At 41.4% G+C, this 27,718-nt stretch overlaps 1 pseudogene across 1 annotated transcript; it reads right to left on the bottom strand.

The window, feature by feature from the left end:
* Positions 1 to 21,007: 21,007 nt before the first annotated feature.
* LOC308415223 (alpha-enolase-like) lies at positions 21,008 to 22,940 on the bottom strand (annotated as a pseudogene). The gene is made up of 2 exons: positions 22,779 to 22,940; positions 21,008 to 22,132 (listed from the first exon to the last, which is right to left on the bottom strand). The product of its transcript is annotated as an alpha-enolase-like (transcript).
* Between the last annotated feature and the right edge of the window lie 4,778 nt (positions 22,941 to 27,718).

Raw genomic sequence — 27,718 nt, 5'->3', positions numbered from 1 at the left:
TGATGGACCTCTCAGAGGGCAGCCATGATAGGTCCCATCAGCTTCTAATTTAAATATTATCTCAGTGAAGCCTTTGTTCTCCAACTCGTATCACACTTTAATCCTAAGCCATTCAATGTCTTCTTCTATGGCTTTATTTTGAGCCTTAATTCCTCTGATTGGTTAGTTAGTCTCTGTATTTTTTTTCCTGGCTTATTCTATTGCTCTCACCAAAATGCTATTATAAGACAAATATCGTCATCTATTTTATATTGCTTTAATCTTCACAAACTAGAATCATGAATTAACAAGGGTTGTTATAGTTAATCTCTAAGGGCAACTTGATTGAATTGAGGGGTGCCTAGGTTGCTAAACCACACCTCTGTGTGTCTGTGATGCTATTCTTAGAAACATTCAGTCTGGAGGACCCTAAGACCCAATCCATGGATTTAGCTCTTGGGGACCAGCTCATTAAGAGGTGACAGAACTGAGAGGTAGGGCTTGCTTCAAGGAAATAGGCCAAGTGGGAAATGGCTTTGAAAGAAAGGTTTTCTCTAATTCCATCCCCATCTCTCTACTCTGCTTCCTGGCTGACCTAAGGTAAATGTTGCATAAACACCCTCTTGTTTCTACCCCACCTCAAACTCAAAGCAATAGATGTAGCCAATCTTTGAGTAAAACTTCTGAAATTGTGAACCAAAGTAAATCTTCCTTTTAAATTGTTTCTCTCTTCGGGGTTGGAGAGGAGGCTCAGTGGTTAAGAGCACCAGCTGCTCTTCCAGAGGTCCGGACTTCAAGTCCCAGCACCCACATTGACAGCTCAAAAACGAACCCAGTTCCAGGGACATCGGATATCCTCACACAGATATACATGCAGAGAAAACAAAATGCTCATAAAACAAAAACAAATCATTTAAAAAATTCTGGTATTTGCCACAGTGATTAAAAGTTCAACATAAAAAATTGATATGAAATTAGCTGGTTCACAGTGTGTCTGAGAAACCCCTTGAACTACATTGTTGGATGAAATTGGAAATGGAAAGAGAAATGGGCTATAGATGGCCAAGAGCACTTAACGGTTAATTCTGGTGAGATTATAAAGACCTGGATGTAAATTAAAATGTAGATAGTAAAGACAGTGCCCATGAGCTTTCAGGTGGGCAGAAGGATTGCTGAGGAGTGTACTACAGATCATTTTGTTACTTATGACAAAGACCTTGTTGGCATGTTGTCTATGACCTAATACATTCCAGGAGGCTGGATTTTAAGGTGAAAAACTAATTAATCTTATGGAGGAATTTAGGCTGTATCATAGGTACTTATTCCTGGCTTGTTAGCCAGGTGTACAATGAGAGTTGAGAGGGAAAGGGACACAGTTTCATCAGGACAGGCAGCCTACCTGCCCACAAAATGCCAGGAGCTCTGAAGAACTGCAGGAGGGCTTTCCATCCTAAGTGGAAAAAGGAGTCAACTTTTTCTGCCCACTGTCTACCCCGGAAGAGGTCCCACAGAACTGGAAGAATCACCATCCCTGACCTCAAGCTGTATTACAGATCAATTGTAATAATAACTGCCTGGTATTGGTATAGAGACAGGCAGGTAGACCAATGGAATAGAATCGAAGACCCAGAAATGAATCCACACACCTATGGTCACTTGATCTTTGACAAAGGAGCTAAAACATTCAATGGAAAAAGGACTGCATATTCAACAAATGGTGCTGGTTCAACTGGCAGTCAGCATGCTGAAGAATGAAAATAGACCCTTTCTTATCTCCTTGTACAAAGCTGAAGTCCAAGTGGATCAAAGACCTCCACATAAAACCAGGTACACTGAAACTAGTAGAACAGAAAGTGGGGAAGAGCTTAGAACACATAAGCGTATTGGAAATTTTCCTGAAGAGAACACAGTGGCTTTTGCTCTAAGATCAAGAATCAACAAATGGGACCTCATGAAATTGAAAAGCTTCTCTAAGGTCAAGGACACTGTCAAAAGGACAAAACAACAACCAACAGATTGGGAAAACATCTTTACCAATCCTACATCTGATAGAGGTCTAGCATCCAATGGATACAAAGAACTCAAGAAGTTAGACTCCAGAGAATCAAATAATCCTATTAAAAATGGGGTTCAGAGCTACGCAGAGACTTCTCAACTGAGGAATATGGAATGGCTGAGAAGCATCTAAAGACATATTCAACATCCCTGGTCATTAGGGAAATGCAAATCACACAACCCTGAGACTCACACCAGTCAGAATGGCCAAGATCCAAAACTCAGATGACAGCAGATGCTGGCGAGGATGTGGAGAAAGAGGAACAGTCCTCCACTATTGGTGGGGTTGTGAACTGATATAACCACTCTGGAAATCAGTCTGGCGGTTCCTCAGAAAACTGTACTACTTGAGGACTCAGCTATACCACCCCTGGGCATATACCCCAAATTAGCTCCAACTTCTAACAAGGACACATGCTCAACAATGTTCATAGCAGCCTTATTTATAATAGCCAGAAGCTGGAAAGAACTCAGGTGTCCTTCAACAAAGGGATGGATACAGAAATTTTGGTATATATAGAGCTATTAAAAACAATGACTTCATGAAATTCCTAGGCAAATGGATGGAACTTGAAGCTATCATCCTGAGTGATGTAACACAGTCACCAAAGAGCACTCTTGGTATGTACTCACTTATAACCGGATACTAGCCCCCCCCCCCCGCGCGCCCCTGCAAAAAAGCTTGGAATACCCAAGAAACCATCCACAGAACTTATGAAGTTCAAAAAGAAGGAAGGCCAGAATGTGGATATCACAGTCCTTAGAAGGGAGAACAAAACAGGGGAGGAAATACAAGACCAAATAGAGGAGCAGCAATTGAAGAAAAGATCTACTGAGACTGCCTCACATGGAGAATAGACCCATATGAAGCCACCAAACCCAAGCACTATTGCTGATGCCAAGAAGTGTTTACTGGCAGGAACCAGATATGGACATCTCCTCAGAGGCTTTCCCAGAATCATACAGATACAGAGGAGGATGCTTGCAGCTAAACATCAGACTGAACATAGGGACCCCAGTGAAAGAGCTAGAGAAAGGTCTGAAATAGCTGAAAGTTTTGCAACCTCATGGGAAGAACAACATCATCAACAGCCAAGGCACTGAGGTGGAGAGGGTGATTGGGAGAGGGAGCACCTTCATGGAAGCAAGTTCAGGGTAAGGAGGGAAGAGGGGGAGGGAAAGGGTATAACATTTGAAATGTAAATACAGAGTAATTTAAAAAAAAAAAGAGTGAAAGGGAAAGAAGAAAACAATATTTAAAGCTTGTAGTTTGTCCAGCAGTATGTGTGTAAAGTTGGGGCTAAAGAAGACTGTCACTATTAAAGAAAATCACTTTGCACTTGGACAAAAAAATAATCCCACAAATAAACAAATACACAAACAAAAACCAAATGTTTTGAGGGCAACTTGGGCCCTGTACTTCCACACCAGGCTTAGGGTTGTGAAAGAATACAATTCCCCAAATAGATTTCCCCTAATTCTTCCCTGTGAAGCCAGTTCCACAGGATTCCTCTAAGTACATAGGACCACTTAAGGATACTACCTTCCCCAGGATTCACTTCACTATGTGCCATTCCCCAGACACTCAGAGGCCACTACATCCATAGCCTGATGGGGGGTGGCTACTATGTGAGCTACACCAGACATTGGCATTTGTTGTGCATGATGTTGGTTTTAATGGCAAGCAGAATGTAAAAGTCGTATGGCCATGAAGGTTTCCACGGGGCTTTGAAGGGAGCACTTTAGAAGTGCGCTGCATAGTTTGTGTTAACTTGGCATATGATATACATTTGGGAAGAAGAAACCTCAATGGAAAAACATGTCGCCACCAGACTGGCCTGTGGGAAAACCTATGGAGGTTTTTCTTGATTGATGACTTACGTCGGAAGGTCCAGCACATGGGTCTTAGGCAGGTAGTTCTGGCAGATAGAAGAAAGCAAAATAAGGCTGAGTGTGGTAGTACATGCGTTAATTTCCGAACCAAACTGGGAGACAGAGGCAGGCAGATCTCTGTGGGTTCGAGGCCAGCCAGTCTACAGAGTGAGTTCCAGGACAGCCAGGGCTACATAGAGAAACCCTGTCTCAAAATCAACAATAACAACAATCAAAACTAGCAAAATGCAAGAGAGATAGAGAGAGCGACAGAAGGAAGGAAGGAAGGAAGAAGACAGAAGAAAGGAGAGATGGGGAGGAAGAGAAAGAAGAGAAAGAGAAAGAGAAAACTGAGCAAACCATGAAGAACGTGCCTGCCAACATTTCCCTGTGGCTCTGCTTCAGTTCCTGCTCCACATTCTTGGCCTGACTTCCCTTACTGAAGGAATTTGAACCAAGAGTTATCAACTGAAATAAGATCATTTTTTCCCAAGTTGCTTTGGGTCATGGTGGTTTATCACAGCAACAGTAATCCTCAGATAGGTTGGCCAGACAATGTGTAGCACCACTGAGTTCCTGTAGGCAGTCACTAAAAGAGCAACACATAAAGCTACAACAGTGACATTAAAGGCAGCATGGAATCCCCAGGAAGTTAAAGATGTCAGGAAGGAAGGGTGTGCGGCTAGCCCAGAAGAGAAGCTATGTGGACTACATAAGTAGAAAGACAGAAGGAGTGGGACGCCCCAGCCCTTTAAAGCTTATGTCATGCTATACAGTTTAAGGTTTGCCCCCCCCCCAGCCTTTTTTCTTGCTTTGGTTCTAACCTTAGAATTGTCCCAGATGTTTGTTTGTTTGATTGTTTGTTAGACAGGATCTCACTATACAATCCTGGCTGTCCTGGAACTCATTGTACTGACCAGGCTGGTTGTAAACTCACAGAGACCCTCCTTCCTCTGCTTCTCAGGTGTTTGAGTTAAAGGCGTATTACCCTATGCCTACCTAGGACAGTCCCAGGATTTTTGAAGCAACAGTTCAGAAAAGAGCATCTATTATATGCTAGTCCCTAAATAGAACAGGGACAGTAAAGATTCATAAATCTCTTCAACTTCTAAAAGATCACAAGAAGTTCATTATAATGTAATAAAATAACTATATTATGCAATGCATACTATGTTTTAGAAGCATTATCATCTACTAGTTCCTAACTAGAACTCAAATAAGCATATATTACTATATGTCCATTACACAGACAATGATTCTGGGGGCCCAAAGATATATTTCAGTGGCTCTCAACCTTCTTAATGCTGCAACCCTTTAATAGAGTTTCTTGTGTTGTGGTGACCCCAGACATACAAATGTTTTAGTTGCTACTTCATCACTGTAATTTTGCTACTGTTATGGATCAATGTAAATTCATAATATGCAGGCCATCTGATATGTGACCCCATGAAAGCGTTGTTCAAAATTCCAAAAGAGTCATGACCCACAGGTTGAGAACCACTGGTGTGTTTACTTAAGGTAAATATGTAGTGTTTTTCAGTCTGAATGCTTGAGGCCAAAATCTGTGTTGCTAACAAGTTGAAGATTTAGGGTAAATTATCCCAGGCCCTTAGCAGAGGTCCTGTATCGTGGCAACTGGGAGAAAGATAGACCTTCCTAGTGGCATGTATTGGGATGCTGGATATGTTCCAGGAAACAGGTATCTAGGAGGACAAACTGATTTGCTCTTTGTGGGTTCCTGTCATCTGAAGGTTCTGTGTGATGGGACTGAAGTGGAGAAATCACGGAGGTAGAGAGTCCAGGGTAAGTTTTATGGGGTGGATCAAGATAAGGAGGGGGCAAGTGCACAGAGGCACACAGTGGCAAAGATGTTGGCAAGTGAGGGGGACTAGGTGCAGGTAAAGTTTGGCAGTAGGGCTTGGCATGCTCCAAGGTATGATGAATCCTAGCCATCCTTATTCTCAATGATGATGCTCAATTGGCTAGCTCCTGTGTATTGATTACTTGACTACTCCCCTCATGGCATCCGGACACACTCAGGTTACCAGGATTGTGTTGTCACTTGTTGGCTATCTATTTTAAGGCTTTTAACCTGGTCAGAAACTTCGTAATACTTTAATAATCAGTTTGTGCTTTCAGTGGAAAACATATCTTGGTAGGAAACATCTTGATAAATATTGTTAGTGTCCCTTTTGGGCCTTACCATAGGGTACTCTTGTAACTTAGCTGCTATGCCCTAGCATAGTCATTCTTAAACTGTAAGTTTCAACCCCACTGTCAAACTTCTATCTCCAAAAATATTCATATTACAATTCATAACAGTATTAACATTACAGTTACAAAGTAGCAACAAGAATGTTATGGTTGGGGGGTCACTACAACGTGAGGAACTGTATTAAGGGGTTGCAGCATCAGAAAGAGTACGAAACACTGCCCTAGCATGTGCCTGCTCCCACCGTTCAGCTGATTGCCAGGATAGGCCGTGTACTATATTACTGCTGCATCCTTAGAACCCAGCCAATGGCAGGACTCAATATTGTGTTCTTGAAGGAGGATAAAAGGATGCAGATTCCTACCATAACCTTGGTTAACATTTTATCAGGACTCAAGGCTCTGAATACTGTGAAGAGGAACACGGCTATCCTTCCACAGCTTTGCACTCAGGTTTTGCTTGTAACGATAGCCATAATAATAAGATCCACTTTGTGTAGATGAACAATGTGGGGAGGGATGAGATTTGGGCGATCCATCATCTGTCCTAGTAGATGATGGGTAGCAGATGCACACAAAATTATATAAAACTATTAGGTTCTTTGTTGTTGCCTTCGTACTGCCACTTCTCAGCCAGCTCATGTTGGACATCTTGGCCTTGCCATTTTCTTTATTTTCCACTTTAGGTCAGGCAGCCAATTGCTTCATCTTGCACAGTGGCTATTCGAGTGGCAGTGGGCAGATGGGGACACAGCTTCCCTCCCACACTTGTTCTAGCAGCACAAAGAGAAGCAGTGATGATTCATCTCTACCTTCCTTGACCCTCTTTCCTGGCTCTCCACAGCTTAGAAACGGGGACCAGGAAAATGTGGCTAGAGTTAAAAGAGGCCATTTCCCTCCTGTCCCTTTATTCTCCACCCTAGGGGACAGGGCACAGGAGCTAGATGCAAAGTGGGACACCAGTGAATAAAGGCAAGTCAGTACTCCCTGGATGTCAGCAAACCATTTGTTCCTTGGGTCCTAACAATAAATTTGTCAAGTTCAAAATCTCCCTATTTTAAAGATTAACAGACAGGGTTTAGTTAGCAAAGCAGGAAGCTGTTAGTAAGGGGGATGTAGGACCTAAACTGGAGCTTCTTGCTTAAGAGCTGTACTATTAAGCATAGTAATCCCACACTGTCTTCAGGCACAGGTTTTTATCTGATTGTCTCCCGGCCACTCTGTGGGATGAATACTGACAAGGAGGCCGAGACTCAGTGATCCCCTTAGGAACTTGTTTAAGTAAGGGCAACCGTGTAGAGAAGATGATGAGGTGAGCTAGTCCTCTGCCAGCCTCTGCCCCACTCTCCTTCCTGCTGGCCCTGCTCACTCATCAAGACTCTCTCCTAACCAGGATAACAATCTAGTTGGGAAACATGGTTGTTTGTACTTTAGTTTTTCACAATGAAAGTAATCTCCTCCAATCTTAGGATGACTTAAGAAAATGAGGATGCTGTAAGACCAAAGAGAACAATAAAATAATAAAAGCTATAAAGAAGAAAATAAAAATAATTCCTAAGTCTACCACGTACAATCTTTGCCAACATTTTTACATTTTCAAATATATTCTTAGAGTCATTCTCATTCCCTCTCCCTTTCTGTCTGTCTGTCTGTCTTTGTGTGTACAGTGCATTGATGCTATTTCTTTGGAAAGTTTTTATAAGGATATATTAAATATGCATAATAATGTTTTCATTCTATTTTCAAAGATGTGTATAATGCATTTTGAGTATATGCCATCCTATTCCCCTTTTTGTCCCGTTACCAAGTTTTCTGATTCCCTTTCTCTCTCCACCTTTCCTGTTTTCCTGTTTGTTTTGGACAGCCCAATGAGTTTGACTAGTGTTGCTTATAGGAGCATGACAAGAGGTTTCTTACCAAAGCAGGAAACATGCTCTTACCATGTGACTGCACCACTGAAGAGAAAGTTGGCAGTAATTTTTAATGACATTTTTTCAAATGTGGAATGTTTTAATTGGTGAATTTTATACACGCATATAATGGGTTGTGATGAGTTCTGCCACCACACTCCAGAAATGGGAATGTGTGACTCATAATGTTTTACAAAATGTCCTCAAATATTTATCACACGTCTTGTCTCGTTTGTTCTTTGTCACAACTTTATCTTATGGGGTATCCCTTCATGGGCTCAATGGAAATTAAGATGTGGAGAGGCTAAGCAACTTGGCCATGGTCATGTAACTACTCCCTGGAAAAGCCAGAATTTGAAGCATGATCTGTGTGCACCTAAAACACATGCCTTACCTAGCAAATGTCCACAGTGATTACAAAATGACACTGTTTCATATCATGACATGGAAGTGAGGAGAACCACAGTACTGGTGCCTCCAGCAACACACATTTGCTCCTTTGTGCCTTTCAGATGATATTAGCTGCTTTTAGAAACAGTCACCCAGGTTTTCAGGGGAAAAGTGAACTGCCCCTTTAAATCCCTGTGATCTTGCCTAAAAAGTTGTTTTTAGTTTCAGGCAAGGCCAAGCAGGCCAACTTCTAAGGTGACCTAGATGTGACCTATGCATCAGCTAAACTTGGGAGCCATTCTGCCCCACCCTTTTCGGTGACCTGGAGGTGAACTATACTCATTATAATACTAAATTCTCTTCTGAGGGCCATTCCTATCTCTTAGTTTTTGAACAAGCGAGGGTGTTCGAAGAGGCAGGACTGGACTGAGCATGCTCGAGTACGTTCCCCTCTCTGTGTGTGATAACAACAGTCTGCCCTGAGTCCTACATAAACCCCTTGCTTTGTTTGTTCACAGGGATGCTGCTTTGTGAACAATCCCCAGTGATTTCCCTCGCTCACTTGTCTATTGCCTGTGAGCATCGTCACCTCTTGTCATCAAGAACAGGGCTCTTTGCATTGGGTTTTGACAGTAACTATGCATCTTCTAGGTGCCTCCTTCAAACACCAGAGAAAGAGCAGAGAATAAGATACTATCCTGATAATTAAGGCAGGAATACATTTGTCAGAAATGAATGTGTCTTTTATATAGTTTTAATGCAACAGAAAGTGACAGGGTGACAGAGGGGCTATTTTTTTTTCTTTCAAACAACGAAGGCACTGCTAGAGGTGTAACTCAGAGGGTAGAGAGCTTGCCTAGCATGCACACAAGCGAGGATTCGATCTCCAACACTGGATGAACCAGGAGCTGTGGCATCCAACTATAATCTCAACATTGAGAGGCCGGGAGATGTGGTATCCAGGAGGATGAAAAGCTCAAGATCTCCCTCAACAACAGAGGGAGTTCTGGTTTTGAGGACGTGGTATAGAAGTTAGCTAAGTGGCTTGAGGTAGCAAGCTCTGTAGTATCTGCAGGGAAAGTATTACAAGAGGATGGAACAGATAGTGCAAAGACCCCGAGGCAGGAGCATGCTAAGTACCAGCATAGTGAAGAGGCCAGTGTCCCTTGAATGCAGCTTGTACAGGGAAGGGCAGTAAGAGGTAGATGGAGAGGCAGCCAGGGAAATAGGTCAGGCAAGGCCCTGCAGGCTATTGTAGGCTTTTTGATTTTATTCCAAGTATAACTTGGGGTTTTGAACAGAGGAGTGACTTGACCTGATTTTTTGCTAGGAGAAATCCCATCTTTCTGAAAACTGGACAACATAATAGGAGAACCTGAGAGACCAGGGACAAGTTCTAAAGTGTGGGGTAAAGGTGATAATCACATAGGGAAAAAGGGAAGCTGATTTAACAAATGACTGGAACTCCTAGGCCTGGTTTATGGCCGTATGTAAAGTATCCCACTTCCCTGGACAAGCTCACAGGAGAGTCGACAGGATTCCCCAGGATGGCTGGAGAGGCAGCTGTAGTAGAGTATCTACCACAAGCTCCGCAAACTGAATGGAGAAAGTTTCGCCTCTGTCGTGTGTGAGCTCAGGTTCTCAAAGACGGTTGGATTGGGTAGAATCCCAAATGCAGAATAGGAGGCAGGTGAGAGAGAGGAGGAGTGAAGCAGGGCAGACAGACTTAGCAGGATGCAAGGACCCAGGGCACCTGCAGCCTGCTTTCTAGAAATGCCCACTCATTAGTGTAGGCCAGACATGCGTGCAAATCACTATAAGCAAACAATTCGAGGCAGCACATTCATTTGAATTCTTTTTATTTTTAATTAAAAAATTCATCATTCATTCATTTCATGTGTGTAGGTTTCAGGAGATCATATGCCTGCAAAAGTCAGAGGACAACCTTCCAAACTTGGTTCTCTTCCTCTATCATGTAAGCCCAAAGTACAGAACTCAAGTTGTCAGGCCTGACAGCAAGGGCCTTTAGTGGCTGAGCCATTTCATTAGCCTGGATCTATTTAATCCAGCCATTTTCAAACTCACAATCCTCCTCGCCTAGATATGTGGGATTGCAAGTGTATTTCACTATATCTGGAAATAGATTTATTTTATCTCCCAGTACAAAAACTTTAACCTATTACAAGACATTAAATCACAAACTACTATGTAGTATAGAGACTGGAAAACTTATTTTAAATTATACATGTATCAGTGTGTGTGTGTGTGTGTGTGTGTGTCAGGGTGGGAGAGAGGAAGAGAGAGAGAGAGAGAGAGAGAGAGAGAGAGAGAGAGAGAGAGAGAGAGAGAGAGAGGGAGGGAGGGAGGGAGGGAGGGAGGGAGGGAGGGAGGGAGGGAGGGAGGGAGAGAGAGAGAGAGAGATCCATGGAAGTTACAGGTATTGAATTTCCTGGAGCTATAGGTAGTTGTGAACTGTCCAATGTTGGTGCTTGGAACTGAATGTGAGTCTTCAATAAGAACAATGTTGCCATCTCTCCTACCAGACCAATTTTTCTATAAAAGACTAAATATAAATATATTAGATTCTGTGGACCATACACAATTCTTTTGCGATTGCTTAGCATTGCCATTATAGGGTAAAAGCAGTTACATGAAATATGTAATTTTGCATTGTGTGTTTCAGAAAAACTATATTTGTAAAACCAGAGAGTTTTATAAATAAATAATCTCCAATGTGGTGTTGCCTACAAAATGAGAAGAAGTGTGGTGAACAGCACCAGCATGCTTATTTGAGAAGTGCATGGGTGTTCTTGTAGAAGACAGTTACTAAGGGACAGCTTCTACGTACAGCATAGAGAGACCAGACAAGGAGACAGCTCACTTCCAGGCAGGATACAGCATAAGAGTTTATTACAGTACTGAAAATACTGTATAACTTAGGATTTATAAGTTACACATTTTGGAAAATTTCCAAATGTTTTTGAATATTTTTATACCATTCAAAGTGTGAGCATAATACAGCAAATATTTTGAGACCATATCTATATAATGTTATAAAAGTGTTGTTATAATTGTTGTATTTTATTGTTAGTTATTATTGTTAACTTCTTTTTAAAGCTTTTTTAAATTTTTATATACATAAGTGTCTTATCTGTCTGTATGCCACATGTGTGCCTAGTGCCCACAGAGGCCAGAAGAGGGAGGGTATCAAGATTCCCTAGAACTTAGTGATGATGGTTGTGAGCTACCATGTGGGTGCTAGAAACCAAAACTGGGTGGTCTGCAAGAACAGCTGTGCTCCCAACCACTGAGCCATGTCTCTAGTGCCTACTGTTAATTTGTCACTGTGTCTAATTTGCAAATAAAGCTTAGGATACATGGAGAGCATATGTAGGGTTCAGAACTATATGCAGCCTCGGGCATTCACTGGGATGCTATAGACTTGCAGTACCATGTCCAGCTTAGTGTTTTCAACCTTTCTAAAGAACTATTGAACTCAATCATAAGTTGATTTCTGAGTTACAGGTGGCTTTCAGCCTAATATCTTCACCAAATATTCAATACTGATTTTAGATTCATACATATTTATAGGCTCAGGACAATTCGGTATGTTGTTGAGACTGAAAATAACATTCCTCTCATTGATACTTTGAAGACCTACTGTAAAATAGAAATTTATGTTCTACTACCAATTTTTCAAACTTACAAAGGGATATATAGTCAATGGGCTGGCCATCCCTGAAGTCATATAGCATTCTAATCCTTGTGATACTGAATACCTGTTGAAAGGATGGACCACCAGCTTGCGGTCACGACCTTAACTCTGTGCAGGACACAGAGCTCAAACATTTCTGAAAATGGAAATGTGGCACGTTTATGCCAAGACAGACTCCTTAGTATATTTGTAAAGGGAGACCAGACTGAGGTGCTGGCTCTAAGAAACAATGCCAAACTAAAGAAACATGTATTATAGGGTACATAAATCAGAAGGTAGACTTTTTGATTTTATGTTTAATCTAGCATCCCCATCTAATACCTGAATGTGTTTTCCTCTCTCTTTGTCTCCAATTTATAGTTTCAGTGTCATTTAGGATGAATGTCACTACACTGCACTAGTGGAGTAAATTCACTCCAATAATGACTATATAAACTACATGTGAGTGGATACATAACTCTCTTACTATTAAGGGACACAAAGGAGAACAAAAAGTCACTGTTCAATGTGGATGATTTCAGGGCACTAATTTTTGCAGTTCTCAACCCAATTACAACGAAACTCAGTTGTGCCCACAAAAAGGCGGACTCTGCAAAGGCCAGCTCCTGCGAAATACTGTTAGCTCCACACTGGGTTAGGTATTGATTAGTTGCCATAGTTGATTTGTCATCTTCCTCCTAATTTCATCCTAGAGCATCACCCTTGGCTAAATGTCTTGAATGGCATCACTTGATCAGACATGCTGTCAGTTCCAACATTTCCAGGGACTTGATGCCCACAAAGAACGGATTTGCCTTTTCTCACATTGGTCATCTCTTTGACCAATGGCTTTGCACTGGACATATTGTCTCTACTGTCCTAGTACAATTCTTCTCTGAGCAAAGGAAGGTTACTTTTAAGAAATGGTAAAGAATTCATTTAGGATAAGATGAGAACTTTCAACAAGGATGGATCTCCAAACAGGTATCCCAGTTGTCACTTACAAAGGCATCTTTTTATCTTACTATTTGTTCAGTCATTAAAGTATCCACTTTATTTTTCTCGAGTATAAAGACACTATATGCAATTTGCCCAAGTCCTTAGAGCTAGAGAGACCTGAACACAGGCATTGTTTAACTCCAATCACTTCATTCCTAAAGCAGGCAACATCCTGCTTCTTGATTAAATGTTGAAGGGATTCTATCTTCGTTTTGGTTTACTAACTAACATTTCATTATTTTCATCATTTTGAGACTGGCTCTCATGTATCCCAGGCTGATTTCAAACTCACTATGAGGATGACATTGGATGAACCCAAGCTCCTGATTGCACAGCCCGAGTGCTAGACTTTAAGTGGAATGAGTGCCTCTGCAGTTCTGGAAATCAAAGCAAGGGCTTTTAGCTAGGAAAGCACTCTACCAACCGAGACACATCTCCAGTTGCCCGAACTTCTTTTTCAAGTACTACTGTTATGTTCCTTGTAGTTTTTTTTTGAAGGATTTCATACATTGAAACTCAGCTGTTAGGCAAAAGGCTTTTACATTTTTTTGATAAAAATATTTCATCTTCATGAAATAATGAAAATGGAAAAAACTACTAAAGTTTTCAGTCCTGTTTCTCATATTACACCTACTAAGCATTTTCATGTAGTCCCTTTCAACTGATATAGACACTATATGGGCGACACAATAGAGGCCCCAAAGTTATGAAACAGCTATAATCGAATGTTACAAATAAGTTGTAAGGTCATTCTCTTCCTGTTGCCTGACCATCCCCCACTGTGGGCACACAAGTTCTACTTAAGCCGTTGGACTTGATTGACTTGATGTTATTACACTTTGTGTCTCTGGCAAAAAAAAAAAAAATCATAGTTTTAAGTGTGCAAAATCTTTCTAACTAACTTTGGAAATACATTTAATCTCTGTGCTTCTGGACATAAAGGGGATCATGTAGGTTGGAGACCATACGTCGTGTTTGCTAGCAAACATGAAAAACCTCACATTTACCTTCTTCATGGTTCTTGTCTTTCCTTTACCGACTGAAGAATGAGATGGTATCCGTATGTTCCTACTTCCCAAGACATCTCCCATGTACACTTTAGAAGTCAACAGTTTGTTCACATGAACACAAACTATGTTTTAAAAAGTAGCCAAGAGTTTTGCTTCTAGACTTGCAGAGCTCTGTGGTGAGAACCACACTTTTAAAACCAGCTGTTTAAAGTATCAGAAATGTAGCCTAAGAAAATACAGCAAAACTGAAGAATGGTTTATTCAAAAGAAAAATTTCACCTCAAACAAGAGGCTCTAATTTTTCTAGTCCTTCATGCTGGATCACCAAACTTGTTGTACTATGCTGGACTCTTGGAACCTGTTGCTAGTGGGTGTGGCTCAGAAGACAGAACTCTCCTTTCTGCTCCTAAATAGACATGGTATCCCACAAAGGGCAATTAGTCTTAGTAGTTCTCACTTTCTCTTACTCCAAATTATAGAAGCTAAATTCCTTGCTAGGTATAGCTAAGAAGTAAGCAGTGCCATTTGGCTACCCAGCCCTTACATATATGGAGCAGTCTTGGCTTAGCTGTAAAAAGCTGGAGCATACTGGAGTTCTGATCTTTTTATCCCTATTAGAATGTGATGTGGATATAATATACTGGAAGACACAATTATGAAGACTAGAGGCTCCCATCTTATCCAATGGTCAAAGTAGAGACACAAAACATTCCTTCAAAGGAAAAGTCATAACAACAGAAAGCTCTCCCCAATATGTACAAAATTCGCTGTCTCTAGACAATCGAATTTTGTCAGTATTGAGTCTTCAATTGTATTGCATGTGAATTATATATCAGTAATGCTCTTCTTCAAAATATAATGATACAAGGAAGATCAAACCTTCCATTTGCCTCCATTCAAAAGTTACTTAAGAATACCAACCTGTCATTCTTTTGTGTTCCTGTTAATTTCCCCCCTATTTGTCATAGAAGATACAACATTCATCAAGTATTCACAAGGTAGACCTTGTGATGATTTGGGGAATTTAATCTCTTTAAGATTATACTCTGCAGCACAAATGTTTGAAGATCTTCAACTGGATGAGAAAGATTATAAAGTAGAGAAACAAAGGGCCAGTAGGGGCAGGAGCATGAGGGTCTGATGAAGTTCACTTGATTCCCTTTACTTGAGGAATTTGTTGTTGTTGGTAGTAGTGGTGGTGTTTGAGACAGGGTCTCACAATGTAGTTCTGGTGATGGAGGGATGGCTCAGATGCTAAGAGCACTGGATGCTCTTCCAGAGGAGTCAGGTTCAATTCTCAGAACTCACAAGGCAGCTCACAGGTATTTGTAACTCCAGCTCCATGGGATGCAACACCTTCACATAAACATGTAGACAGGCACAATACACATAAAATACACACAGAGAATGCACATAAAAACACATAAATCATAAAAAATTCGAAAAGACTTAAGAAAACATTTACTTGGGAAATGGCTTACAGTTTCACAGGGTTAGCCCATGATTGCTATGTAGGGAAGCATGTCAGCAGGCAGGCAACCCGGAAGTCATGGTGATAAAGTAGTAGCTCAGAACTCACAGCAGACAAGTTGTTGTCCTAGAAAGTCAGATTGAGCCTGGCATGGTCTTTTTCTTACTCTCAAAACCCACCTTTAGTGACACACCTTCTCCAACAAGATCACACCTCCTAATCCTAAACAATCCACCAACAGAGAACTAAACCTCCAAATAGACGAGCCTACGGAAATCATTTTTACACAAACCACCACACCTAGCTTTACATAGGTTCTGAGGATTTAAATCTGGGTCCTCACAGTTATACAATAAGGTTTTTACTCATTAAGATCTCTCTCCAGTCTTTTTAAATGCCTGGTATGGACCAGGTCCTTGGAGAACGAAGAGCCCAACAATGCTGTCCTAGCAGAAGTCTTCCCCTGATGCAATACAATACGACCAAAGTAATCTAACAATGATTCCTGCTTCATCCAAGCCAAAGCAAGGATACTCAACTTACAGTCATTTTTATAGAAGCTTCAAAGGGACATTTTTATTGGTTAGTAATGATAACTGGAGGAACAGAACTATGGATAGGATCTAGAGAAAGAAACCAATGGCCCCAGTGGTTAGTGCTGAGGTGAGAACTGGACTAGTTATTTCTTAATGGTTGTCAGCAAATAATGTGAGTTCAAATGCAACCTTTAGAATATCATGTCTGTGGTTACCTATAGGTAGAGAACCACATCGACAGCAACAGTATCTAGATACTGAGAGCAAAGCAAGAAGTTCCTGATCTGTTTTCCTGGTCTTTGTTTTTGTTTGTTTGTTTAGACAGGAGAGTGGTGCTTCTAAGGGAAAATATCAAGATGATGAGTTTTGTTAGTTATATTGGTCAAGTCCAACAAAACCAAAAACAACCATTTTTTTTTCTTATCCAATGGGCCAATAGTGAAGAGGTATGTTATTTGTGCAGACCCATTGTTTATCAGTGGAGAAAAACAAAACAAAAGCAATGTGCTGATGTTCCAGTGAAATTACTAAAAAAAAAAAAAAAGTTAAATTCAGGGATGTTAGAAGTAGTTAGATACTGGTCCTGTCATCTGTTTTCCACACCCATCATCCACCAGGCTTGTGCAGTCTTCTTACATTACAATATGATGGTATCATCTACAAAGTTCTTGCTGAAGACATTGTCAACTTACTAGGGAAAATAATCCCACAGTGCTTCAAGTTTATGACACTGTCACCCACAGGTGGACATTCTGGGTAGAAGTTCTAAATGGTTTATCAGTTTCTAAAATGAAAGTTGAGTGAAACTATTTTTGCTTGGAACTTTTCATGAGAATTCCTGTGATGACCAGAGAGACTCTAGAAGAGTGGTTCTCAACCTTCCTAATGTTGGAAACCTTTAATATATTTCCCCAGATTGTGGTGTGGTGACCCCCAACCATAAAATTTTTTGTTGCTACTTCATAACTCTGATTGTGCTACTGTTATGAACTATAATGTAAATATGTGATATTTGACCCCCCCCCCAAGGGGATCATGATCCACAGGTAGATTATAAAGCTGGGCTTTGCTTCCCTAGAAGGAAAGTGCATTAAGTATCCACCTACAGTAATATATCCTGTTATATCAGAACTTGGGAGGTAAAGGCACAAGAATCAGGAGTCGTCTACAGAGCAGGTTGGAGACTAGCCTGAGTTACATGAGACCCGGTCTCAAAAAACAAAACCTGTACACGAACAGTTGTTGAATGTTCTCTGTGAGTATGCTACCATGCTAGGCAGTTTATATGAGCTTTGTACTTTAGTGTTTGATATAGTTCAATGAAACCCTACTTTCCAAATAAGATGATCAAGGACCCCAAACAGCTAAACACTTACCCAGGGTCAGAAGGCCACCAGCTGATACAATGAGTATGCATCTTTACCTAGGGCTTGCTTCAAGTCACTTGTCCGTACCATGTTCCCTCCTAGCTACTGAATGCTTGAGAGAACCACATTTAGCCACGAGAGATCTGCAACCTCTCCCTTCTGCAGCCTCAGTATTCTAAAAGGTTTGGGATCCAGGAACCAATTGTTTTTAGGGTGTCTTTGACTTTTGCAATACAGTTCTGACTGGATTCCCTATTAATCCTGAACGAGGGGCATGTTTTACCTCTTTAATCACTATAGTGCTTAAAATAAATTCAACATAATTTCAACACATGCCACTATGTAAGTAGTCAGACAGTGGGTGACACATTCATAGAGCCTGCTATACCGGATGTGCATCTAGGTGGTCGCCAAATCCATTGAATTATAAGTCAAAGCCAAATGGAGGGACTTATTGGGTAAGCATAGCTAAACTGCAGAGTTTTCCTGAAAGCTTGCTGGTGGTGAATCTCCATAAAGATGTGTGCAGGTGTCACTGATTCTTAGTTCGTGGAATTTGTGCCTCAAAACATTGTTTAGGGAGTCTAGACTTGGGCAGTCTTCCAAGATGAGTATTGGGAGTGGGAAGGGTGTTTCAAACCCATACCTGTTCAGATAAATGGAGACATCATTAGCAACAAGAAGTAAGTGATCATGGCTTCTCCCGTTTTTCATAAATTACACTAAATAACCATAATGCTGCAATTTAGTGGTCCAAAGTTCATTCTATTCAGCAGGCCATCCATAGTCAACAGTTTAAAGAAAAGGGACCTGCTGAGAAAATAGTGGTCTAATCAGATGCCATAAAATCGAGCTGATGAGATGAGTCCCATTTCTTTTTTTGTAAGGGGATTCTAATGAAGCAATGTTCAGAGAGGATTTATAACTTTGGGCCCCCCTATTTCATTATTCAGGTCAGCTGCACCAAGTTCCAAATGAAGCTGGGGAGCCTAATCCCACAAGCCATTCATTTGTAACCATGTGGGATTGTGAAGGGAACTTATTAAATCCCAATTTCCTAGCTGCCAGATTGTATACCTTGTCTTGGTTCCTGTATGGATCAGGAAAAAGCTTTGGCAGGGAGGCAAATCAAAGGGAACATTCATCAAATGAGAAGTACTGAGCCATCAGATGCTCTAAGTGGGAGACAAGAGGGCTCCGTTTGTGTATCACACAACAGCTCTCGCAATACACTAAACGCCTCTGAAGCTCGAGTGGGCAAACACAGGCAGAATCAAGTGGGAAGTTTCTTCTTCGGAAAGAGCCTGAGGTAGGAGGGGAAGCCTGGGTGACCATCTACCCAGCACCTGCCCTTCAGGCCTATTGGCCTCAGGGTATCATCCACTTTCCCAGGGAGGCAAAAGCAGCCTGACTGGTGGCTTCTGATTTGGTTCCATTAATATTTTTCTGTCAGAGTATAATTTCTCACAGGAATTATATTTCAAGCAACTCCACTGTGGTAAGTGGAAAATGGGCATACTTGCTTTTGGCAGCACTGAATAGATTGCAGATGTATTTTTAATGCCCTACCTTCAGTGCTGGAAGCCAGACAAAGGAGTTAGTCAGCACTTCCTGGGGTTCAGTGAGCCTTCCAGCTGCAGTTCTGGACTGCTGCTTCCTCAGCTCCCTGACCTTCTACTAGATCAGGTTCCATTTACTTGCAGGAGAAACTGAGGCCCTAGGGAGAAAGGGGATCATGCTGAGATTAAATAGGTTATTGGATATACAGCTCTTCTTAGCAAGGTGCTTGGTATTTAAAAAGCACACTGCAAGAGGCACCTAATGTTATTACTATTACCATCATCATTGTAGGAAGAACAGAGCCTCTTTTAGTATGTTAAAGTTCTATGGAGTCGTGTGTGTGTGTGTGTGTGTGTGTGTGTGTGTGTGTGTGAGAGAGAGAGAGAGAGAGAGAGAGAGAGAGAGAGAGAGAGAGAGAGAGAGAGAGAGAGAGAGAGAATGTGTGCATTTTAGGGATAGATGTTTTAGACAGGCTGGCTTGGCTTCCCAGGCTAGCCTTATACTTAAAGCTTTCTGCTTTAGCCTCCCAAGTGATAAGATTACAGGTATGAACCATCATGCCTGGCTTACACATCTTGTTTTCTAAGATTCTAGTTGGATTTTGTGTGCCCATTATAAATCACCAAAGTGAACTCAGCTTCTCTTTTTTAGTGAAATCCACTAGAGTTTGATCTATCAGAACAATAAGGTTAATGGCCAACAACCCATGTTTCAAACAAATATTTATCTTCTGTCTTATTAATGTCTTAGAAACCAGAAGTTAGACACCCTATTTCTGGACTTATTCTTCAACAAGCATCCACTGAACACCCATTAATACTATGTCAGGCTTGTGATTGGGTGGTAGGAATAGAGTGGTAAATGAAAGTAGACACAACTGAACTCAGGCTGTGTAGAGTTCCTGCCTAGCGTATATGAATCTTTGGGTTCCATCCTAGATCTATGAGGTAAAAAACATACAACCCCCACTTTACATGATCTGATCAGTGGGGTGGGGTAGGGTAAAAGAAAGGTGGCAGTCCCTGAACTCAACCTATTTTTAATTTTTTATGCCTGGAGCTGTGCGCATGGCTTCCAGAATGATTATATCAAAAGGAAATTTCATTCAACATATAGTGGGAAACGTTGTCAACATGTTACACACAGAGCATGGGCATCTGGGGTCATGTGGGTCAAATAGACATAGTAAAAAGAAAGCACTGAGCCTGCCCTGGGCCCAGCAATACCCGAATAAGGTAGCAATGGAAATAAGCTATGAAAGGACTCCAAGGCTCACACCACCACACCTTACAGAGAAGTAAAACATAAAAGACGACACCATCTAAGACTCTTAGAGGAGAGAAACAAAACTTACTCCATATCACGTTCATTCATGACTTGCTATCATCCAGACAGCATGTCCTTATTGAGCTCTGAGTGTCCTAAGGAATACACACAATGGTCCTTGCTCTTATGGAAATTATATTTAGGCAACTGACTCTGTATTAAGAGACAATAGTGGTGGCCTTATGGTTTCTTGACCATGAGGACAAAGTGGCTTATCTATGTTCTTAAGGGAGGAAATAGCTAAATTAAGATGGGAATACGGGAACTGCATGCTAGGATTTAAAAAAGAGCAAATTAAAAGCCCCAGGAATAACATCATTCTTGGTGTATGTTTGCAGCTTTTATTTTTGCATGCAAACCACTGGGGGAGTCTTGACGGTGGGCACCCTAGAGATTACACTTGGAGTCCTGATGCCTCCATGCACTAGCAGGGAAGACAGGTGACAGAAACAATGATTCAGACTGATCACGTGATTACAAAGCTGGGCTCCAGCAGGGCTCCAAGTGCTCAGGCATGGACTGCTAAAGGGGCGGTGACATGGGAGGGGCAGGCACTGGGCTGGCCTGGAGCTGCCTGGATGACTTCAGGGACAGAGCTGGTGGTTGCAGGGATCTCTAGTCCATGCTTTACCTGGCCAGTGTGTTCCTGAAGGACCTGTCAGCAAACTTGGCTTTACTGTCCAGCTTGTCCTCCATTCTAAGGATCTGATTGTACTTGGCCAAGAGCTCAGATCAGCAAGGGGCTCCGGTCTTGATCTGCCCAGTACAGAGCCCCAACCAGGTCAGCCATGTAAGTGTCCTCAATCTCCCTAGATCAATGGGACACCATGGCACCTCAGCCATTGGACAGAGCCAGCTTACATGCCAGCAGAGACTCAGTCACAGAGCTGATTTGGTTCACTTTGAGCAGGAGGTAGTTGCAGGACTTCTCGCCCTCAGCCTTGGCAATCTGCTTAGGGTTGGTCACTGTGAGGTCATCTTCCACCACCTGGATGCCCGTACTAGCTGTGAATTTCTGCCAAGCGTCCCAGTCATCCTGGTCCAAGGGGTCTTCAATGGACACCACTGGGTAGTTCTGGATGAAGGACTTGTGCAGGTCAGCCAGCTGGTCAGGTGTGATGTACCGTTTGGGGTCATCTGGAGACTCGAAGTCTAGGTCACACTTGTCAGCCCTGTAGAACTCAGAGGCAGCTACATCCATGCCAATGACAACCTGGGCGGTGTAGCCGGCCTTTGCAACTGCAGCCTTGAGCAGCTCCAGTTCTTCTTTGTTCTCCAGGATGTTAGGTTCAAATCCACCGTCATCACCCACATTGGTGGCGTCTTTCCCATACTCCTCCTTGATGATGTTCTTCAGGTTGTGGTAAACCTCTGTTTCAACGCACATGGCACCCACATGCAGGATCATGAACTCCTGCTTGGCCAGTTTGTTGCCAGCAGGAGAACCGCGGTTGATCACATTGAAAGCAGAAATCAGCAGGATGACTTCGGGGTTGCCAGTCAAGTCAGCAATGTGACGACGGTAAAGGGGCACCACCTTTTCCACAGCACCAGCTTTGTAGACAGACAGAGACGCTCCCAGGATGGCATTTGCACCAAATTTAGATTTATTCCCAGTGTTGTCCATCTTGGTTGTCAGCTGATCAATCTTCTCTTGCTCTACAACATTCACTTCCTTGCTAACCAGAGCAGGTACAATAGTGTTATTGATGTGCCAACAGCCTTCGAGACACCCTTCCCCACGAAGCGGGTCTTTTTTTAAACAACTTTATTTTTTTTAAAAAATAAATGTACAGATTTTAAAATAATTTTTTGCATAACAGTATATGAAAACATTTTTGTCAGTACTTGATTTTTTTTAAGGTTTGATAGTATGCCTTAAAATCTTACTAGTTACAATGACCATAAACTACATGTAAAACAGGATGTAACGTGAAAATAGTCAAAGTTTTCTTGGTGTGTAAAGATTAAACATAATGGTTTTTCTTTTTCTTTTTTTTTGGCATTTGTTTTTCTTGAACTTCATATAGTCTGTAAGTTGTTTCTGGGGTGTTCAGAGCTTTCTGCGGTTAGTATCCAATTATCAGTGACTGCATATTATGTCTGTTCTTTTGTGACTGGGTTATCTCACTCAGGATGATATTCTCTAGATGCATCCATTTTCCTAAGAATTTGGTTAAGTCATTGTTTCTGATAGCTGAGTAGTAGTACTCCATTGTGTAAATGTACCGCGATTTTTGTATCCATTCATCTACTGAAGGACATCTGGGTTCTTTCCAGCTTCTGGCTATTATAAATAAAGCTGCTATGAACGTTGTGGTGCATGTATCTTTGTTGTATGTTGGAACTTCTCTGGGGTATATACCCAGAAGTGGAATAGCTGGGTCATGAAGCAGTTCTTATCTTTGTCTTGGAGTTCTAGGGCTTCATAGATGCCAGTGGACGCACTGCTGGGCACTGCAACTCAAAAGACACCTTTTGCTGTATAGAAATCCACCTCAACAGTGGGATCCGCACGGGTATCAAAAATTTCTCTGGCATGGATCCTGAGAATAGACATGGTGAATTTCTGGCAGTCGGATTGCTGCAAAGAAAGGAAAAGGGGTTCTGTAGACACCGAAGAGAGCCTTAAGGACAGAAGTGAGCGTGTCCATGTACCAGAGCAGGCAGTGTATGGTTGTATTAGTGACAACCCCCCTCAATAAGTCTATTTCCATTAGAGTATAGTGAATACAGAAAATATCAGTGACAAAGATGACATAAGAGATATCCAGCTTCTAACCTGCATATCTGAGTATATAGTTGTGCTACACACTGAGGATCATGGGAAGAAATGGTTACTATATATTGTTACATTTCCTTTCTTGTGGCATAATTTTGCCCCATAATTATCTTAGGCTTAAGGGCACTAATGTCATTCCCAACTTAATCATTTATAGCCTAGCTGCTAAACCTCATTTGTGAGATGACTCCTTAAAACTCATAGAGTTTCAGGGGATGGAGAGATGGCTCAGTGGTTGAGAACACTGACTGTTCTTGTAGAGGTTCTAAGTTCAAATCCCAGCAACCACATGGTGGCTCACAACCATCTGTAATGGGATTTAATGACCCTTTCCTAGTGTGCAGGCATACATGAAGACAGAACATTGTATACATAATAAATAACTAAATAAATAAATCTTATTTTTATTTTTTATTTTTTTATTGTATTTATTTTATTTACATTTCAAATGTTATCCCCTTTCCCGGATTCCTCTTCCTACCCTCTGTCCTACCTATCCCTCTCCCCCTGCTTCTATGAGGGTGTTCACCAACCCACTCCTCTAACCTCCCTGCCTTGACATTCCCCTACACTGGGTCATTGAACCTTGGTAGGACCAAGGGCTTTTCCTCCCACTGATGCTCACCAAAGCTATCCTCAGCTACATGTGCAGCTGGAGCCATGGGTCTGTCCCTGTGTCCTCTTTGGGTAGTGGTTTAATCCCTGGGGACATGGATTGGTTGGTATTGTTGTTCTTATGGGGTTGCAAACCCCTTCAGCTCTTTCAATTCTTTCTCTAAGTCCTCCATTAAGAACCCCTTTCTCAGTTCTATGGTTTGCTGTGAGCATCTCCCTCTGTATTTGTCAGGCCCTGGTAGAGCCTCTCAGGAGACAGCTGTATCAGGCTCCTGTCAGCATGCACTTCATGGCATCCGAAATATTGTTTGGGTTTGGTTGCTGTATATGGGCTGGATCTCCAGTTGGGGCAGTCTCTGGATGGCATCTCCATAAGTATCTGCTCCAAACTTTGTCTCCATATTTCCTACTGAGATTATTTTTGTTCCCCCTTCTAAGAAGGACTGAAGCATCACAGTTTGTTCATTCTTCTTGAGCTTCATGTGGTCTATGAATTGTATCTAATAAGTCTTTTTTTAAACCTCAGATTTTCTTGTCCTAAAAGGTAATGTTATATGTTATCAGTAGGTGAGCTGATGCATTGGAACTATGGTGCAAGTTTGTAGCTAAAATAAAACCATGCATGGAGGTGTTAAGTTCATGTTAAGGCCATGAAACAGTCATGAGCACCATTTGGATCCTGCCTGTGGCTTTATTAGTGCACATCTTAAATATTGATGGCAGAAACATGTGATTACTTTGGGCCAATGGACCATGAGCAGAAGTGATATGAGAAAGAATTCTAGTCCAGAGAATTTCATGGCTGGCAGATGGCCTCTTTGTACTTGGTAACCCATGTAAGACAAACATGATGAACAAAACAGTAATGTATGTTATACAGATTCATAAAGCTTCTGGAGAGTTACAAGGTAAGTCTATGCTGACTGAAATGATGATTGTTTGCTATTGGGCCCCCTAAGTACACCATGTACTATGCCCCATTTGAGGAAGAGGTCAGACTAGTCACAAACAATGTTGCAGACATCAGCCAGCTTTTGCTCCCACTTACTTTCTCAGCAGGCTAATATTTATTCCTACCTCACTGTGCTTCCACGCCCTCACTTCTCAACCCAGCTTGTAATAACTGTTCCATATTGTTATCTCTTCTCTGGTTTATTGACTTTGGATTCTATTTGCCTTTCTGTCTCTCTGTTTCACTTTCTGTGTGTGCCTCTCTGTTTGCCTCTGTGTCTCTGTGTCTGTCTCTGTCTGTCTCTGTCTGTCTGTCTGTCTCTGTCTCTGTCTCTGTCTCTGTCTCTGTCTCTCTCTCTCTCTCTCTCTCTCTCTCTCTCTCTCTCTCTCTCTCTCTAAGTAACTCCCCACCCCTACTATGGAAGAGTCATTAAGCCATATTTTTTTTAAGATGAAGGAATTTAGATAGCAGTAAAAAAGGGGGACAACTTATATTTTTTAATCTGAGATAATAAGGTATGTGGACAAAGATGAACATGACAGTGGGAAAAATGGGACCAAAATTCAGGAGGACTACAAATGAATACAGGGCATTAAATAGCTCAAGACCAAACCAAAATGTGGAATGGTGTATGTTTGGCTGAGATGGACTCCCTAGCTCATTTCTTTATGTGGTTCCAGCCATATGGTGGAGAGATTGGCCCACAGTTTCAAACAACAAAACAGATGGGGCGTACAATCTATAAAACTAAAGACTGCACATAATTTTGTTTTTTAACGCCAGGTCTCATGAAGCTTAGGCTGTCCTTTTACTTTCTGTATAGCAGAGACCATTCAACTTCTGATCTTCCTGCACAATGACTATGGGCATGCAACACTGTACACCCAGTTTATGAGGTGCTGGGTGATGAACACAAGACCTATGTATATGTGCACACCAGGGAAGCACTCTACTGACTTGCATATGTCTCCAGCCCTCAGATAGTTATTTACAAAGAGAAGTTGTTTCTTTTCTCCAAAATTGTAGATTAGCCTGGCAAGAATACAGCTCTGCCCTGATGTCCTGACAGATATGGTAAGACCACTCCAGCAAGCAAAGGAGACATGTCTACTGGTGATAAGTCTATACTTAAAGACAGATTCCAGTGCTAGGATCTGGGTTGGAACCTTGAGATAATCTTTTCCTCTATGAATGGGATCTATCTCAAGTTATATACTGGCTATTCTGGTTTCTTTTATGTTGCTGCGAAAAAATATCTGGACAAAATAAACTTATGGGAAAAAGAAGTTTATTTTTTTTCCATTTTACAATTCCAGGTCATGGTCCAACATTTTAGGGAAAGCAAAATTAGGAATTTCAAACAACTTGTCATATCAAATCAACAGTCAGGAGCACAGAGGAACAAATGTCTGTATATTTGCTTGCTTATACTTAGCTGGATTTCTTCACTCTTAAATACAATTTAGAACTCTAATCAGCCTAAAGAATTTTGTCACTCACAGTGGGCTGGATCTTCCCACATCAATCAAGGTAATCAAAGCAATCCCCTCACAGACACGTCTGAGATTGGTCAACCTGATCTAGACAATCTTCATGAGAGCCCCTTCCCAGGTGATTCTGGGTTGTGTCAAGTTGACAGTTAATGCTAACTATTACACAGAAGATCTGCTTTGTTTGGATCTAATTTGATTTTAGGTCTGTCCACATATTCCCGTGACTTTGGCACACACACACACACACACACACACACACACACACACACACCAAACAAACAAACAAAAAACATGTTTTTCTTTGTCCAGCTGAAGACAGTACTAATCAAGAAAGGAAAACAAGACATTGTGACAGGGGAGAACATCAAAAGATATTATTTCCAGATACCTAGCTTCCTCATCTGGCCAGAATGCTTGGTATTAGTAATTCTAAACTGTAACAGTAACAGACACTTACTTTGCCAAAGATATGTAACTTCAACTTCTTTTATTCAGAAAAAGTAAAAAAAAAAAATTTGCTGGTTAGCTTTTCTTCCACACTTCACTAACTTCTTATAGTTCCTTGCTCAGTAATTATTACTCTAAGGCGTTTCTATCTAGAAAACCATCCAATGTCATTCATTTGCATCCTCATGAACCCTAAGCCATCTTGTCACTGTTTTCTTCTTTCTATAGCTTCTAGAAGTGCTGGGAAATTATGGTCCTGTAGAAATACTAAGATTTCCATTTGATACAGGCCTACCTCTCTTCTTCCTTGGAGACTCATCAGAACCATAAAAAAGAATCAGTGCACGAACAGTAATTGAGTCCATACTGTCACTAACGGTGTCTGTGTCACATGCTTTTACTACACGTTAAGGTTCTGATCACTTAGGGAATCATCATCATAATTGAATTTCTATTTCTATGTGTCTTTAAACACAGGACAGTTAGAAACATAGCAAGAACCATAGACAATCAGTTTGAATTTTATTTTCTGTCATTTCTAGAAGAGCATCAAAGACTTCATAAGTTATGATAGGCTGCACTGTTTTAAGATGACTATGATATTCCTTTGGCTAGGGTTAGTGGTGTCAGCCTTTAATCCCAGTACTTAGGAGGTAGAGGCGGATGGATGTCTATGGGTTCAAGGGCACTCTGATCTACATAGTGAGCTCCAGGACAGCCAGAGATTCATAGGGAGACCATGTCTCAAAACAAGCAAACAAACAAAAAGATGAATAGGTTGTTTCCCAAGAAATAATGTTTTAATGCAAGGCCTGACAAACTATGGCCCATAAGTCAAGTCTGGTCCAGAGCTGCTTAGATTTGTAAAGTTTTATAAAGCTAAGCCACGCCCTGGCTTCTTCAGCATATTGTCTATGGTTACTTTCATGCATGAATAGTTGTGCATGGGTACAAACAGCTGTAGCAGCTCCTGTGTGTCAAATGCCTGGTGTGAGCCATGATTATCACATTTATTACTTTATAAGACACATATGACCTCTCTGACACAA

Source organism: Micromys minutus (genome assembly GCF_963924665.1).
Source record: "Micromys minutus genome assembly, chromosome: X".
Lineage (NCBI taxonomy): Eukaryota > Metazoa > Chordata > Mammalia > Rodentia > Muridae > Micromys > Micromys minutus.
The sequence above is the reverse complement of the archived record's forward strand: the minus strand, read 5'-3'. Positions and strand labels throughout refer to the sequence as shown.